This window comes from Heterocephalus glaber, unplaced genomic scaffold, assembly GCF_053883595.1.
Source record: "Heterocephalus glaber isolate CG9 unplaced genomic scaffold, H.glaber_assembly_v1.0 deba00001472, whole genome shotgun sequence".
In the NCBI taxonomy this organism is placed as follows: Eukaryota; Metazoa; Chordata; class Mammalia; order Rodentia; family Bathyergidae; genus Heterocephalus; species Heterocephalus glaber.
In genome coordinates, this window is record NW_028258315.1 from 2,267,053 (window position 1) to 2,284,939 (window position 17,887).

At 47.0% G+C, this 17,887-nt stretch overlaps 1 long non-coding RNA gene across 1 annotated transcript; it reads right to left on the bottom strand.

The window, feature by feature from the left end:
* Positions 1 to 314: 314 nt before the first annotated feature.
* On the bottom strand, positions 315 to 15,159 carry LOC110349734 (uncharacterized). Its single transcript, XR_002395946.2, has 3 exons — positions 5,645 to 15,159; positions 5,292 to 5,468; positions 315 to 5,124 (listed from the first exon to the last, which is right to left on the bottom strand). It is a non-coding gene; the product is annotated as an uncharacterized LOC110349734 (long non-coding RNA).
* Between the last annotated feature and the right edge of the window lie 2,728 nt (positions 15,160 to 17,887).

Sequence of the window (17,887 nt, forward strand, 5' to 3'; positions counted from 1 at the left end):
GCCGGCTCTTCCACGTCGCCAGCGGGCGGGTGCACAGCGGCGTGCCCTGGGACCGGGGTGGAGGCCGCCAAGGCTTCTAGCCCGGGGCCTGCGTCCTGAGAGTCTCAGCTCCAGAAACCCTGCGCCCTCTGCCTTTGCCCAGTGATCCACCATGTGAGCAAAGATGGGAGATGCGCTGCACGCACTCCACACTCACCAGGCCAGCCCAAGCCTTACCGCTTCCCACGGGAGACACGTTCCCCGTTGAAGTCCGATCTCAGAAACCAGAGAGCAGAAATCTCCCAGAGAGAGAGCTCCTGCCGGCCATGCGATGGGGCATACTTTGGCACTTCCTCCTGCTTCTACCCACCTGTATTTGAATTTCACTAGAAGGTGGGGGGAGGCTATATCATGTCAAGGCCCCAAGGGGAAACGAAGGCTCTCGGTCTGAGCAGAGCCACTCAGAGATGAGGGGAAATGTGCCCACACACCTGACCAATCCCTGTCCAAGTTAAGATTTATAACATGACAAAGTGAGGGACTAGAGAACTGCTTCATGCACGTTTAATAAAGTGTATAACTTTTAATCCATACTGATCATGTAAGGAAAGCCTAAAAACACTTTGAAGATTATGTTATTATAAATTATATATATCACATACATACAGTTTTATATACTATTTTCACATCTATTCCATAGAGATCCCGTAAAGATAATATCCTAAATATATCTTATATATATGTATCCCATATATGTGTTTTACATATATATGACTAAAGAGTTGACATATCAAAACTTTTCTTGAAATCACCAATTGGATGTATTTTCATATGTTTTGATTTTCAAGCTGACTTTGTTGAATTTCTCATGAGCCGCTTCTCACCTGCACTGCGCAAGAATTGGGAACATCCACCCCTCCCCACAGCTCCAAGTCCTTGTGTGGCTCTGGGGGAGTCAGGAGGCTTTCACAGCAGTGAGCTAGGCTCTCCTTGTACCACGGTTTCTGAGAATCCCCATACCTCCCGCCAGATTCTCAAAGCACCTCATGTTCCTAGAAGGCTTAAGAATGATTCTATTACATCAACCAATCCAATACTTCATTTCAACCGTTTTGTGGTTATTTAATACAGTATCTCAGTAAAAAGGTTAAAATGAGCCCAGCTTATACTATCTGATATGATTTACTAAATCATCTTAATTGTAGAATTGTTTTAAGAAATTGAATTCTTGTATACTTGAGAAACTCAGATAATAGAACTAGACTTTGATATTTACACATAATATGGATATCTTTTGAGGGAAATACATTGAATAAGATTCTTCTTCTTTAGAAACTAAGTGAATACTTGTTGAGCTTAAAGAGGTTTTAAAACAACTAGCTCTAAAAGTTTTAAACAAACCCCTGTGATTCTCTTTCACTATTAAATTTACTTCCCAAGTCCTTTCTTTTGCTGATACTGTACTTTAAGATGAAACAGTTCGACTTCTAAGTTCCTACACATGCCAATGACAAGCCTTCACATCAACTGATTCCTATTACACAAGTGCAGAGAAATGGCAGGATACTTATGTACTAAACCAGATAATGGCGGATGTTGAAAGGAGTTTGTGTCAACACTAGATAGATAGCGTCATCACCAGGGAAATCGATAGGGGAAAGGACGGGCTGTAAGGGATACGGAGGTAGCGTCGTGAGCCAAGCACAGGTGCTGGGTTGCTAGCAGTGGTCAACTGCCACCTGAACCCTGCGGGTCGGCGGGGCTGCACCCCCACGGAGCTCCTCCCTATCCGTACCTTCAACTGTGCCCCAATCCCAGAAACAAGGAATTCATACATTTTGAATAACTGTACTGCAGACTGCAGCTGTCTTGGCATGTAATTATCAGTCACTCATCCCCTGCGTGGAGTCCCTGGTGCGGTCTTCCTTGCTTCCTCCTCCTCAGCCCGCCTCTCAGTGTCACCTGTTGGGACACCTGATTCCGTTGCATCATCATCTCTCCGTGTCTCCGAGCGTGGACTGTGCCCCCCTGCTGGGAAGACTCTGCTCTTTGTACCTGTGATCTTTGGCGCAGGCCAAGAGTGGGATAAACATCATTGTCTGAATGAAAGAAGGACCATTTATGCAACCACGGACAGATACGCAGATGGAGACCGCAGAGTGTGCCCTGCTGAACGTGTCATCTTGGCAGTTCCAGTTCAAGAAAGGAGTGGGCTAGTCTGAGTTCAGCACCAGTAGGTGGTAGGTGCTTTCCATGAAATCCACAGAGACGGTGGCTCAGCCAAGGTGAGCACGCAGGCTGGCTAGCCTGCTGGAGATCAGGTGCACACTTGTGCCCGGCGTGCCCAAAGCCGAGGCATGCTGGGGAGCAGCGGATCTGCAGCTACAAGCCTGGCTTGCACAAGCCTGTGGTCCCCGCGCCTACATCAACAGGAGGCCTTCGCCCAGCCAATGGCTCGGGAGACTTTTCATCTTCGTGGACAATTAGAGCTCCAGTGTGACATGTTTGTGTTTCAAGCAGAAGGTTGAAGGCACTGAGGGAGAGTCACCATTGTTGCATCATCAACCCTAATTAGCTGGCACTATTTCCAAATAGCCTTTGGATTAAAGTCTTTGAGGCAGCGACATGAAAGAACAACACGGCTCCAAGCTTCCTTCATCAAACAAAACAAACACAGTGTAGATCAGTCATGGAAGATGGACCTCCAAGACAGGCAGCGTTGGCGAGACCTGAAAGCCTCGAAGAAGGGTCCAGGCTTCGGACGCGGCAGGATGAAAGCCTGAAGGGCAGGGCGCCCATGAGCTGCTCGCTCCAAAAGCTCGTGCGCATGTCTGTCAGCCCAGCGAGGATCCTGGCGCCGGGCACCGTGGGAACACCCGTCTCAGGTGTCTCCTTCTGGTTGTGGCCCGGCCAGCAGCTGCAGAAGGCACACTGAGACTGCAGGAAGTTGGAGCTCGCACCCGGCCTCCCTGTGCTTCCTGGCCCACCTTCTGCTCACTCTCCCTGCTGCTGAGCCTCACGCCCACCTTGGTTGCCTTGAGGCTTCGCTCTCTGCTCGCCTTTTGGTGAGGTCAGGGGCAACACTGGTGTCGGTGAGTTACACTCCAACAAGGAACGGTCCTGCTCCTGTATGGCCTCGTCGTCAGCACTGAGCACTGCAGAGAAGGCTTCGTGCTCAGGCGAAAGGGGCCAAGGTGAAGAGGGCCCTGCCTCTCTCCGGAGCCCCGGGCGTGGAGCTGCTCTGATTTCTACTGGGCCTGTTCTAAGCCCTTAGTCAGTCAGGAGGCTGAGTCCTCGTCCTTTCTGGGCACCTCCTGGATCCTGGGATGACAAGGGGCTGCGACACATCCCTGTTGTGGGTGGTCCAGTTGCTACCAATCACAGGCATGATTTTGCTGAGCTTCAGAGGGAAATTTCCCTTCCCAGGCCAGGGAAAAGAGACCCTGTATCTCTCCCCACCAGGCTCGGGGAGAACAGCCTGCTTCCTGGTATCATCTGCCCACTCCTGGCCGCAGCTTCAGATGTCCCCGGCTCTGGGCAGCCCTGACTGCTTCCCTTTTCTCTCCCTGCCAAGACTGAATCTGCCCCCACCTCTGCCCTGGACATCAGAAAGCCAGCATCTGTTTTCCCTCGGTTTGTGTCCAACTCAAACTTTCCTTGACCCACATAGTGAGGACATTTCTGTACCCTCGGTCCCAGGCAGCTTCCCCAGACAGGCGGGACAGATTTCTGGTACCAGATTTTCTTGTGTAGTTTTGTCCAATTCTGGTCAATAAAACGATATGAATGTATGTTTTCCTGAGATCAGTTAACCAGAGATATAAGGGCTGCTCCGCTTCCAAGCATGATACAAATAAAAGATGCTGCCAATAATTCACCAGATACACCCAGGTTACCAGCAAACACACAAGGTTTAGCTGAATGAGAGCAAATAAATTAAAATAAAACAGGAACCAGGAGAGCAGCACCTTAGTCATGGTGAAACATATTCTCCCTAAACGGCAACACTCACCCAAGACTCAAGTGCCCAACACTGACAGTGATGGTGACAAACTGCTCTGAAGGGGTCCCCTGGACAGGCATAGTGTGGTCCCCTTCACCCACGGCTCGTGTCAGTGGTCCCACATCCTCATCTCTCCCAGGTCACTCCAGCAAGCTCAGTAAGTGTTTCCCAGGGAATTATCCATGAGTTCCTGTCCTGGTCCTACCCCACAGCTGGAGGCTGGATGGCTTTCAGAGTTCTCTCCTATGGGCACAGTGACAGTGAGGCCAGCATGGGCTGAGAGAGTCCCCTGAGCCCAGTGCATTCTAAGCCTGAAGAGCCATCAGAAGGAAACCTCTGTCAGCATTGGATAGCTACTTTTTAAAAAATAGGTTTGCTCAGGTCAAATACATACGTGGGCTAATTGCATCTCACAGTGTATGCTGGGCTCCATTTTGCCCAGGTCGGCAGCACTAGCCCCATGGGACAAGCTGAGGGTGGTGTAAACTGAGACATTTGAAAGAGCTCTGGTGACATCCATCCCCAGATACTCCTGGTGAGAATCCGCAGTAGACTGGGCTAAAGATTGGTCCAGAAGGGGGCCTGGAAAGAGAGCTCTGTTCAATACGAGTGCTTAACAGACGACAGACTGACTGGAACTCTCACATCTTTCCTGCTGCACATAGAGAAGGGTGTGAGTAGGTGAAAAAGATGGGCAGGTCATGGACAGGACCCCTGAGTGACATCAGGCAGCAGTAAGCAGAAGCATCACATAGGGAGATGCTATGTGGTAAGGAAGCCCTCGTACCTGGAGCAAGCACTGGTTCACAGATGCACTGCAGCTACTGTGTGTGTCTCAAGAATAACTTAAGACTAGGGAGATGTGCTTTGTCGTGGGGGAAGACTGAAAATGAGAAGCATGGGGAGCTCTGGACCCCACTGTCTGAGCCCTAGCGCAGGATGCTCCTGCCCCAGCTACAAGACAGCATCAGCCCCTCCAGCCTGATCAGCATCGCTGCTTTCCTGCCACTGTGGAGGCTGCTTCCTGTGCTCTCATTCTTACCTGTGTAACTTCAGTATGAAAGGACAGCCACCCGGACACTCCGATGTGTCTCTTCAAATCCCCCATCGGACCTCATCAAAGCAGGGAGGAAGTAGAAACCCTACAATTGGAGATATTGTAAAATGAATGGAAGACCAATGAATTTGGAGGACCAACGCAAGCCCAGGGCTTCTTGACTTTCTAGTTCACGACTTGAATTAACAGTGGGACGAAAATCTCTCCATGGGATTAGAAGAATAAAAGAATAAGTTTCAGATGGTTTCTCACCTTCTGGGCTCTGGCCACACTGTACCTCTTACCAGGCCAAACTCAGGCATGCTTGTCTCTCCTGCAGCTAGACAGGGGGTCTGGGGTTTGAAGCACTCTTTTTCCTCTGAGGTTCGAGACAAATCAGGATTCTCTGCCCAGCCCCACCTCGAATGATCAAGCACAACCTGATCCACCCTGCAATCAAAACACGATTTATTCTGGAGCTCTGAGCCCACAGCAAAACAGTGGGTAACAATTAGCCTATTAATAAGAGATGAAAGCATTATTTTAAATTTAGACTAAACTAGAAAAAGAAGTTGACTCAATCTGGGCTAACTGAGGCGAGCCGGGTATGCGTGTTAACAGCTCACCTGGCAATGTGCTCAGCAGGGCTGACATCAACAGGCCCGAGTCTTTTCCGGCATTTCAGAATGGACACAAGTGATCCAGGCGGGTGAGAGTCACCTCAGTGAACAAACACCTTTCTCTCTCTCAGAAAACATCCTGAAATCGCTTCTGAGTGCTGCGCACACCCAGGCTGCACTCTGGCTCTAGCTCACGCTGAGTGAGCATCTGCTCGCTCCTCCTTCCAGATTTCCTTGTGAGGTGAGAAGGCAGCAAACACGGGCACTGTGACATGGTGTAGAGCAATGCGCTGCTGGCCATTCTGGAGATGTTAATTAAGAATTCACTGCTTAGTTCCCACAGGGAGCTAATTCATGAAAGAATGAGGAAGACTCACAAGAGAGCACTTTATCAGAAAAACCTTTTACTTTTCTTTAAATACTCTCGATAGCTCTTAAAATTAAACAAAGAGACAGTATGTCTATTTTACAGATGGGAAATTGAAACCAGAAGACCCATCATCACCAAGCAATTTCCTAGTGACTCTGGAATGAAAACCCAATTTTTCTAAGTTTCAGTTCCATGACCTTGGCATTGAAACACTGAGCAAGTAAAATGAAACAAACAGAAAACAAATGGAAATTCCAACTCAGACTCGTGCATGTGCAACTCCCACTGCTGGCTTAGGTGGATGAGCTTTATCAGTGCAACCGCCCTGCTGAGAACTGATGCGGAGCAGAGGAGACACAGGCGAGGAGTGAAACGCAGCACACAACCTCGAAGTCGGTGAGTGTGCCGGGTCAAAGATCCCAGAGTGAAACACAAAAGCCAAGAGGAAACAGCAGAGGTGGGCACCGTGCCTGCATCTCCCCTGGGAGTGCTCACATCTCCCAAGCCAGCGCAAATCGCAAGCACAGGCAGAAGCGGGGTGCCTCAGCGGGTGCCCAGCCCAGTCTCTGAGACAAAAAGTGCAGTCCCAGACCGCCAAGGTACCCCAGCTGGAAAGGTTGAGAATTCAGAGAAGAGGAAATGGCCATGAATTTGGGGCTGGGGCTGGGGCTGGGATGTTAATACAGAGACAGAAAGAAAGATGAAATATTTGAAGGGGCATCGGCTAAGAATTTTCCCAAAATACTAGAAACATCCATCCACAAAATTGAAACAGCTTAAAAAATAAAAGAGAAGAAAATCCACTAGATACAATATAATTACACCATGCCAAAAATATCATAGGATCAGCCTGCTGGAGAGAAGTCTTACGAACAGCCAAGACTCAGGAATGGAGTTAGTGAGGAGAAGGATACCACATATTCAAAGGAGTCTGAACTATACTGCATGCTGACTTTTCAAAATAAGGGGACCAAGAAGACTATAGAATGACATCTTTAAAAGGCTGCAAGAGCCAGACCTGATGGTGCGTGCCTGTAATCCTAGAATTCTGAGAGGCTGAGGCAGGAGGGTCACAAATTTGAACCCAACCTGGGTGATGTAGAGACTTAGGAAGACCCTGTCTCAAAATGAAAAAAAGAACATGCACACATAAAAAGTTAGGAATACAGCTCAGTGTGAAGGCCCTAGGTTCCATCTTTAGCACCACAAAAAGTAAATGAAAGAGAACAATCACCATATTCTAGACCTAGAAAAATATCTTGGAAAATGAAGGTTAAATAAGGCATATTAATCAAAGCTATTGATAATAGTATAACAGATAAAGGTGGAAATATTTGTAAAGATAATATTTGTGCAATACATATTTCTACTCTGCGTATATCCCTCCCACAAAGCTATAGACCAGCAAAGAAACAGACAAGGTAAGAAAGAAAAGATTATTTTGAAGAGAAACCAACTAACGCATTGCAAGTTTTCCCTTATTCCAGTTTCCAAGTTTGACCAGATTTTACCTGGCTTTGTATTCCCAGTGCTCCAGGAGAGGTGTGGAGCTTGAGAGAAGCATGAATAACTTTTCAGGTTTGTTCTAACCAGAAGGAGATAAGGATGTTATAGCTCTGTCTGAAAACATGGTCAGCGCCTTGCCTTAGTGAAGTCTGTATCCTAGGGGAGAGCCTGGGGCTTTGGCATCAGAACTTCCTGAGCACTCTTCAAATCTGTACTTTCCAGGTGTCCAGGCCCAGCAAGGTACTGAACCTCTGGGAGCCTTCTTTTCTCTATATTTTAAACGAGACTCCTGGTCCCTGCTCAGAGAGCTGTGGTGATGAAGGGGCCGCTGACTGTGAGGTGCCCAGCACTGTTCGAGACTCATGGTTGGCGCTGAGAGCAGTGGGTACTGTTTTCCTTCCGTAGGCAGAGCAGGCAGGAGGGGAGTGCTGAGCCACAGCAGCCAGCGGGACCCACACTGAGTACTGAGTACCGAGGCAGTGGGAGTGTGGACCGGCACCAACAATGGCAGCACCTTCTATACGTGCTTGTTTCCAGTTCTGGGCTGGAAGACCGGTTGCCTTAGAGATGGGGGAGTCATTAGCCATCAGTAGAAGTAAGCACCCTGCTACGGATTTATAGGAAATGCATTTAATTAAGTGCCATCTGAGCCACCCACGCTGTGGATGAGGATTCTGGCAGTAAGAGCATTATTGCTGCCAAGTTCCTGCCAAATGTTATTTTCCTAAGTTAGTGTGTTGTTTTTTGTTTTTTTCTGGCAAGACCTGAACAAAGAGTTCCAGATGGCAGCATGGAGTGAGAAGCACCCTCGCCCCAGACCAAGAGTCTCCAAAGTGCAAAGATTGGGAAAGTCTTTCAAAGCAGCTCCCCTGGGCAGAGAAAGGTGGGCAGCCCAGGCCGGTGTAAGTCAGAAACAGCACTGATTAAGCTTTGTGGCGAAACCTGGGGGGAATGTGTTCAGGGTTTGTTCTCCTTGGACTGTGCCCACCTCGGGGGGTGCAATGCAAAGGCCATGAAAGTACAGAGCTCTGGCCAAGCACCGCTGCGTGATCTGGACCTATCTCCAGAGAAGATCACGAGTCCACAGGAACGACGTAAACCTACCAGCTGGAGTGCCTTTGCATGTTTCAGCTGATGATCAAATTTAATCCTGCAGCAACCTTACTTCATGCTTGGATTTTAGACCCAGAAATCCGGCCCCAATGTGGTTGAGTTCATCTGCTATCACAGAATTGGCCACACAGCTGGGCTCCACACCAGGTCTGGTGGACTTCAAAGGTCACATCCTACCACTGTGCCTGGGAATTGGAGCCGAGTTTCAAAAATTCTTCTTTCACATGGACAGGTTACTGAAAGGAATCCATGTCTAGGATTAGCCAGGGCCAATAGGTCAAGAGACTTGGGAAGATACTTACCGTGTTGGGAAACCACAGAGCATTCTGTGTAACAAAGGTCCACATTAAGAGGTCAAAAATGAAAACATTCCAAGAAGTCAGCAAACCGTTCAAACTCAGTAAACCCAAATTGAGCTCATCACCTTGCAGCACACATGTCCTTTCCTCACTTTCTCCTACTGCAGTGAAAGCCCAGGCATTCATTCTCAGCAGCCACCAGTGCTAAACCCCAAGGTCAGCGCAGACTCCAACCTCTCCCTCTTCCTCCAAGTCCTGTCAGCTCCACCTTTGTATGCTGTTTGACCTCTCTCTCTCTCTCTCTCTCTCTCTCTCTCTGTCTCCCTCTCTGCCCATGTCCAGGATCTGTGACTAAGTTCATCATTATTTTTTATATGAATTAAACTATGTCTCCCAGCCAATTCACCTCGTCTTATTTTGACATAATCCACTATCTACATGGTATGCAGGACAAACTTTATGAAATGTTATCTGGTCATGGAAGAAATAGTAATAAAAATAATAATCATGAAAGATAGATAATGCAGAGATGGACGGATGAATGGATGGACAGATGGATGGATGGGCAGAATTACCCACAGATAGACTGACCATTCCTCTGATTAAATAAAGATACTGCTGTGTAGCACGGCGCACCAACAAATGCAGGCAAAAGATTTGGACATTTAGAAGGTGGCAGTGTACAGACTGCCAGAACAGCACATTCATCCTTAAAAGAAGGTTACAGTCTGATCCCAGGAATGATGACACCTATGGAAGGCCAGCAGCTAGTGCAAAAGCTGAGAAGAGCGAGGTAAAAACTGGACAAGAACTGAACGAGTGAGAAGAAGAACAGAAGGTGGCAAAAATGAGGATTCAGGACAACAGCAGGGCGCTGATCGTTCACACCGGCAGAGTGGAGAGAAAGATGAAATCGGAGGCAAGGGCTCATCAGTGCTCATAATACGGGGGTGCACATTGCCCTAAGCAGACCTGGCGCTTCGGGTCAGGACGAAGAAGCCGGGAGCGGTTCACTCTCCTGACTTAACCAACACCAGTAATGATGGGACAATGACGACTTCCAAATATGGGGCCCCGAGCACACTGGCAGGGGTTGCTGAGAGAAGGGAAACAAAGTGAGCCCTAGGGTGGTCTAGTTGCCTGGGCGGAGAGCGTTTGCGATTAAATGATGGTGCGAGAAGGGTGAATTTAAAGCCTGCCGTCTCCCTAAGTGAAGCAGGCCTGGTTGGGAATTGGGGGATGCCAAGGTAGCTCCAACTGCAGAGGAGAGTAATGGGGAGGGGACGTCTCCTCAGAGGTGAAGATCTCCCCTGAGCTTTGGAACTCCATCACGGCGACCGCTTTGGGTGGCCCTGCCATCCAGACTAAGGCATGTCACCCAGCTCTCTGCAGTCAGCTTATCCTCTGTAGCTCTGAGCTCCTCAATGGCTGACTGACTCTTTCTACTGACTGTGTCTGACTCTTCCTTGGAGAGGCTCAGGCTCAGACTCCACTGTCCTCTCCCTGATCATTGTTACCTGACCCAAGTCTCCATCCTGTGGGGCCACGCTCCCACTGCTCAACAGCAGCTAAGAGAAAATGGCCATGAGGGAGTGTGCTATTCCTCCTCAGGGTGCTTCATAAGAGCTGTCTTCTGGATGTCATGTCTTCTACTGGTGACCACGAGGGTGAACACATCCCAAATCCTCTGAGTTAGACCAAACCAAGGTTTGCCTAAGCATCGGCAAAGTCCCTGCCAGGTGAAACTGTGTATGTTCTCAACTATTTGCCCGTGTGAGTCAAAATAGTGGTGCTTGCCAAAGAGGAAGATGATTTCTTGCAAGAGAAGAGATCAGTCTTGTGAGGCCTCAAAGTCCCGAGTGGTGGTGAGAAACTTCAGTCCAAGGGCACCGAGGGAAAGACACTGGGTGTGTTGGGGACCAGAGTCTCCTTGTTTCAATGGGCCTCTGTTCTGTGAATAAAGAGATTATCACAGATCCTGCTTCATGTTCTGACCTGACAGAAATCCAACCTCAACCTGTCCCAGCACATGTGATAAACCAGAGGAGCCTGGAGCTCACTTGTCACCGCCTCTCAAACACAGCCATCATAATTAAAATGTTAGAAGCCAAACTTTTGCCAAGGATTCAGGCCAACCACCAAAAGAAGGGGGAGGGGGCTTTCTCCAGGTGGAAGGGCAGGTCCGAGTCTGTGAGGCAAGGACATAAGATCAGGTGTGAGCGGCTCACGAGACAGGGGACAAAGACCGGCCCAAGCTGAAGCTTGTCCCAGAGAGGGGACCTGTCCCATTCTGGAAGGAGGTGAGCTGTTTTGATGACTGTGATGAGAGCGAGGCTCGGCCCTCCACTCCTGAGCCGTCTGGAAACAGGCCTGCCCCAGCATGTGGAAGAAAACACAGAGCGCCTTGCGCTCAGATACAGATCTGAATTCCATGGAAAATAGCCCAAGAGAGTGGCATCTCATCTGCCCCGCCAGCACTCTGGATCCCACTGTTCCTTTCGGGGGAATGAGAGCTAGGGCCCAGCCTCAGCTCCCTACAGAGGACAACTCAAACCCAGGGTGCAGCTCATCCAGGTGACAACGTTTAAGCACCTAGTTATGACGACAGGGAAGAGAAAGGATGATTTGTTAGCATCCGACAGTCTGGGGATGGCAAAACTGACAAAGGTTAGCCTTGAAGACAAGAGAGAACCATTTCTCTTCTCTAGTCATGGACTGACAATGACCTTCCGCTCTTCGAGTGTCCGGGCATTGAAATAAACAAACTTGGAAAATGTCAGCTAGCAGGCAATGGCTGTTCGTGAGAGCTGCAGCGTGGAGAAGACGACTGGCTGGAGGCAGTGGCCTCAGTGCTCTCGCTGCTCCACTTCCTCTGCCTCTGCTTACGGGCGAGCAGTGGGCAGGGGAGAAGCGGGCAGGAGCTATGGGGCGCCCTGCTGCTGGGGTGGCAGACTTCCGGGGGGACTGGACGGGCAGTGGGGTCCGAGCTCCAGGAGGGCCAGAGCCGAGGCCCCAAGGGACCCAGGAAGCGAAATGCCAGGAAGCCTCGTGCTTTACTGTCAGACCACTCGCAGCTGGGCATAACCTTGGGAACCAAAGATAGTACAGACCGGGACAACCCAACCAACGTTCAGTGCTGAATGAACACTGCCCCTCCCTTTGGCGCCCAGAGCTTGGTGCTCTGAAGAGTTCGGCATCCATGCCTCTCCGCTGAGAAGGGGCTCACCTGTCTGAAGATGTGCAGGGAGACATGAGCATATTCAAATCTAGGGCTGCCGCCTGAGCTGTTTCCCCGGACATCTAGGTCCTCCAGCACAGAGCACAGCCTCGGGGACCACTGCGTCACACCCGACCCCGCCCTGCCAGGGGCCCCACTGCACCCTACGCCACATACTTCTGCCAGCATGGAGGCTGGGAACACATTCCTGACCTGAGGGACAAGAGGACCGCTCTTCCGACCCTTATGCTTCCTCTGTCCTTTTACCTAACTCCTCCTGTACCTTGTTGCTTAGATGCTTCCCAACCTTTGTTTCTTTGGGCATAAATTTGAAAGAACAGAAGTTATCATGTGACTATGTAAATCCAACACTTGACTGAAGAAGAGGGAGACAAAGGGTCTTGTTTTCCCATCTCCCAGTCATGCGAACACAAAGGTACATGTGATTGTAATTCCCCCACGCCTATTACAGATTCTGTTTATTTATAAAACAAGTGTTAATCTCTACATATTTTTCTTCCATTTCTCTAAAGAAAACAGTGCTGTGTGTGTGTGTGTGTGTGTGTGTGTGTGTGTGTTTTCAACACCCTTCAAAGGGTATTCTGGGAACATCTAATTTATCAAGGTATACAAGAGCACACAGGTTAACACACACGTTAAACACACATTCAAACAGCGAGTCTCCTCTGCCTTGTGTGCTCCCTTGCATGTGTCCAGAACTAACTCCCTCCTCTTCCTCAAGTTTATGCTTAAACACCAATTCTTCCCAATCCCCACTCCCCTACTGTACTCCTTATTTTCCCACAACACCATAAATCTTCAAATGTAACCTTCAAATAGTTTCCATACACAGATCAAAAATATTCAAAGAAAACAAAGTATCTTTACTGAATGTGCACAGATGTTTTTCTTGTCATTATTCCCTAAACAATACAGAAGGACAACTATCTAAGTAACATTTACACTGTGTTAGGTAACATGAGTCATCTGGAGATGATTTGAAGCATGGGAGAGTGCTCCAGGTTAGATAAATGCTCTCCAAAGACAGTGTATTAAAGCCTTGGTTGCTGGCCTTTTCACCATTGGAAGGGGTGGGGCTTTGAGGAGGCAGGGCACAGAGGGAGGATGTTAGGCCACTGGAGTGTGCCATTGAGGGAGAGACTCCAACCTGTCCTCTCTCTTTCTGCTTCCTGGCAGGTGTGAGCTGACCAGCTTCATCTGCCAAACACTCTCATGGCATTCCAGTGCCTTGCCACAGGCCCAAAAGCAACAGGACCAATCAATCCACCATGGACTGAACCCTTCAAAACTATTACCCAAAATAAATCTTTCTTTCTTTTAAACTGAATATCCCAGATATTTTGTTACAGACATGGAAAGCTCACTAATACAGGGAGGATGTGCATAGATTCCATGCAAATACTATACAATTTTTTATAAGAGACTTGAGCATTCTTGGATTTTGGTGTCCAGGGGATTTCTAAGAACCAATCATCAGTGGATATTGAAGGACAGATGTACTAGAAAATACACTTGTTTGATTTAGCTGTTGTTCATTGTTTGATTCTGTTCACTGGAATGTATAGTCCATGGAGGTAAAGATCTTTATTCTGTTTACTAACTGATCTGCCAAGCACCTAGAACAGGATTATAACTCACAGTTGATGTTCTATAAACATCTGTTGAAAAAGCTGTTGTATATGTTACTTTCCTACACCTTATTTTGTAATTATCTTCTCAACTGGGGAATTAAAAGAAAACCAATGATCTCTTCTACCATTCCAGTTTTCAAACTAATAAAATTTACACTGTAAGAAATTGGGAGTCAAACAACTAGTTTAAAAGAAGGAATGAACCAAGTTTACAAGTTTTAATCAATGAATGTGGAGAAGTTCTGTACCTCTTTAACTTTTGGGGAACCTGACATTGTTTCCCACAGTCCATAAATAATTGGATGTCCTCCTAAGAAGCTTCTGCCTTTTTTATTTTTAGCCATGTAGTAGTATCATCCACTTACCAGCCACATATTTCCTTTCATCCAGTCCTGATAAGGTGAATTTCCCATCTGGCGGAGCCAGGGGCTTATCTGGAAGAGAGCTGGCCAAGATTCAGTCAAGATAAGATTAAAGTTGTGTGCCTGAGCAGAGGGAAAACCCTGAGTTGTGGAGAAATCCCTTCCACATGCTAAGGGAGCCATCAATAGTGACGATCCTAGGTCAGGTAACAAGCAAGCCTCAGGGATGGGACACTGGCCTAGAAGTCAGGACACCTGGGCACTACTACTGGCTTCCTCACTAATGACCCGGGGGCTGCTGGGAGGATCAAAGCTCTGAGGAAGCTCTCACCTGCCCCATCTGTAAAATGATGGGGTTGGAATAGATCATCTCTAAGGTCCTTTCAACTCTAAGTTAATGTCATTCCAGGCATCTCTGGGGATGTCTGAGGTTGCCTGGGCACCACCTGTGCTGGGTGGAGATCACTAGCTCCTCTTCTAAAGGCTAGACGAGATGAACACTCAGTAATGTTAACCATAGCCATCACTGGTGGAAAAGCTGGGGCAGAGCGCTGACAGCAGTTGCCAAGAAAATAAGACCCAACTAATTTCCACACATTTTTGAAGTTCTGGTCTTGCTCAACAATGCCCAGAGGGGGCTACCTATCCATGAAGGGTCAGAAAAGCTCCTCCACTGGGCAGCTCTTCAGTCCTATCTTTAGGAATGAGATACCCTAAAACTTTCTCAGAAAAATCCCCGAGGATCCTGCTTGGCCAGCCAGACACCAGTTTGTTTACTTGGAAAGAAGTAAACAAGGGGATGAGCCAGAGCCGTGGGAGGATTCCACACAGAAATGAACCTTAGGGACCATCTGGAATAACTGCCAAGAGCGCTTTGATCAAGACGAAAACCCAAATGTGACTCTCAGATGTCCCTGCGTGTTACAGTGCTGCAGAAATCAAGGTGGTATCATGCTGGAATATGAGTTAATGGCAAATGAATTGAACAGAATAAAGAATAAGATCAAATTCACATACATAAACACACACACAAATGCAGTGTATAGCCATATTTGTGTATATTATACATAAAACAAAAGCTAGATCTTTAAATTAGAAGATAAATGGATTTTTTAGTACAAAATTCAGCACCTTACATCATGTACCAAAATAAAATTCAAATGGATTACAAGATGACACACTTAAAAATGACCGATAAGAAACTTAACAAGCAATATAGCTAAATACTTATCCAATTCCTAAGCATACCAAAGGAAGAAGATATAACACAGAAAGACTGATATGTGGGAGCAAGCCAAAGCTGGAAATTCTCTTTATTAAAGAACATTAACTAAGTTAAAAGATGAGACAATAAACCAGAAGAAGAGCACTTAGAACAATACGACAGGAAAGTAATTAAAATTCTCAATAAAGGGCTCAACAAACCATCTGCCATTACTAACTGACTCTGACTTGAACGGGTCACTTAGTTTCCTAAGCTTGTGTCATTCTAGTGAGTATAATTGAATGTAGCTCACACGAATGTGAGGATTAAAAGAGCTAACATGGAAACACTGTCACAGTGAAGGTATGGTAAACGTGTCTGTTACCGGTACCAGAGGGGTGATTACATCATTGTTTATTGTGATAATAAATGGCATAATGATGATACTTATTTTCATATAATAAAGTATTATTATTAAATACCACAACATAATTAGGTCTAAAAATGTGGAAAGGCTATTCACCCCAAAAGAATATATATGGCAAGCAAATAAAACAGTACCTGCTCACCTGCTACTAAATCAGGCATATTAAAAAAATACTATTTCTAAGTAATAACTTGTGGAACCATGTGGGGAGAATTCTCTTACCTAATTGGTGAAAACATAAATTGATGTAATCTTCCAGGAGGAAAACTTTAAAATGTATCAAAACATATCAATATGATTTCAAACAATATTGATATCATTTAACCTAACAATTCTTAAAAAATCAAGATTATTCATCCTAACAGCAAATACCAGAAACAATTTAAGGTTCAACAAAGCAATGCTTGCCCCATCCATGCAACGGAATTCTATCTAGCCTTTGAAAATCAAAATCTTGAAACGTTTAGAAGTAAGGGAAAATGTTCACAATACTTGTTCAATAAAAAATTCAAAAATATGTACTTGTAATACATACAAAAACCTACATCAAGAACATACCCAGGGCTGGGGATTTGGCTCAGTGGTTCTGCCACTTGCCTCGCAAGCACAAGGACCTGAGTTTGATCCCCGGTACCAAAAAAAAAAAAAAAAAAGAATATACACATGTATTTACATACATAATAAATGCACTCTTTCTAGGTGGTAGAAATGCTAGTAATTTTTATGTCTTTATTTTCTTTGTACCTTTCTCAATTTTTCAAATTTCACACTATTTAGATATAGCACCATTTAATTAGGAAAAACACAAATATGATTTTCAGTGGCCTCTGAAATCACTCTCATGCTTATCTCCTATTACTTTCCAAGCTGATATTTCTATGTCCGATTGGAAATCAAGCCTTCACCACCGGAAGAGGGTTCTGTGTGGCTCTCCCCTAGGGTGTGAGCTTGCAAGCCAGCGCCGTCCTTCTGGCCCCTCTCCCACGTTCAGCCCCTTCCTGTAGCCTCCTTTTCAGGAGGTCGGGCACAAAGGAAGAGGCGGACTTTGAGGCCTCCCTGTTCCGGACTAGAACTAGCTCTGTGTCGCCCTTGAGCTGGGCTCAGCACTGGGAATGAAGCACATTCTCAGGAACGACCTGAGGGTTCCCATGCTGGGCCCGAGAGCTTGTGTTGTGACACAGATGATGGGGGAGTCTGCATTTCCACCTGTGAGTAGTAGGGGCCTCGAGTCAGCAGGGACAGGGGCTGCTGTGCAAAGTGCTCATTAGCAAGCACCACAGGCCGCCCACAGAAGAAAGGGGCGGAGCTCGGTGACCACTGGACAGGGCTGGAAAGATGCGGAGGCTGGATCCAGATGCCACGCAGAGAGGAGACGCTAGGTTTGTCAGTGTGGCCGGAGCTGTTTGGATGTGAAAGGCCTGAGACAGGAACCAATGAGTCCTGGAATTTTTGTTAAAGAAATTATAGGGTCGAGGGTTAGAGATTTAGCTCAGTGGTTCTGGCGCCTGCCTCGCAAGCCCAAGGTCCCAAGTTCAATCCCCAGTACCAAAAGGAAAAAAAAGAAATTATAGGGTCAAGGCACTGCCAAACCATTACTCACTCTCTATCTCAGTTTTAAAAATAATGTATTTACTTTACTTTTATTTTTAATTGACCAATAAAAATTTCTATGTTCACTGTACAGCATGATGTTCTGGTGTATGTGCATGTGGGTAATGGTAAAATCAACACATTAATACATGTATTACCTCATGCACTTATGTTTTGCAATAAGGCTTAGAATTTGCACAGTGATTTTTGAGAATTTACAAGATTGCAATGTACCATCATCATCATGTTTCCCTACCTTCTTTGGTCACAGAATCACAGTTCCATGCAGGGCAGCAAGGACCTCAGTTAACAGACTACATGTCCCAGCCTCTCTTGCAACTTGATATTGCTATGGGTATCGCCAAGTGGCTGCTCTCAGGCAGGACTTGCAGGAGAGGTGGCCCCTCTGGGACTCAGCCACTGGTTGGGCCCAGAGCACAAGATGCAGGACAAGGAAAATGAGGGGCTCTGCAGATGCAGGACAGAGACAGATCTTAAAGGGTCTCTAC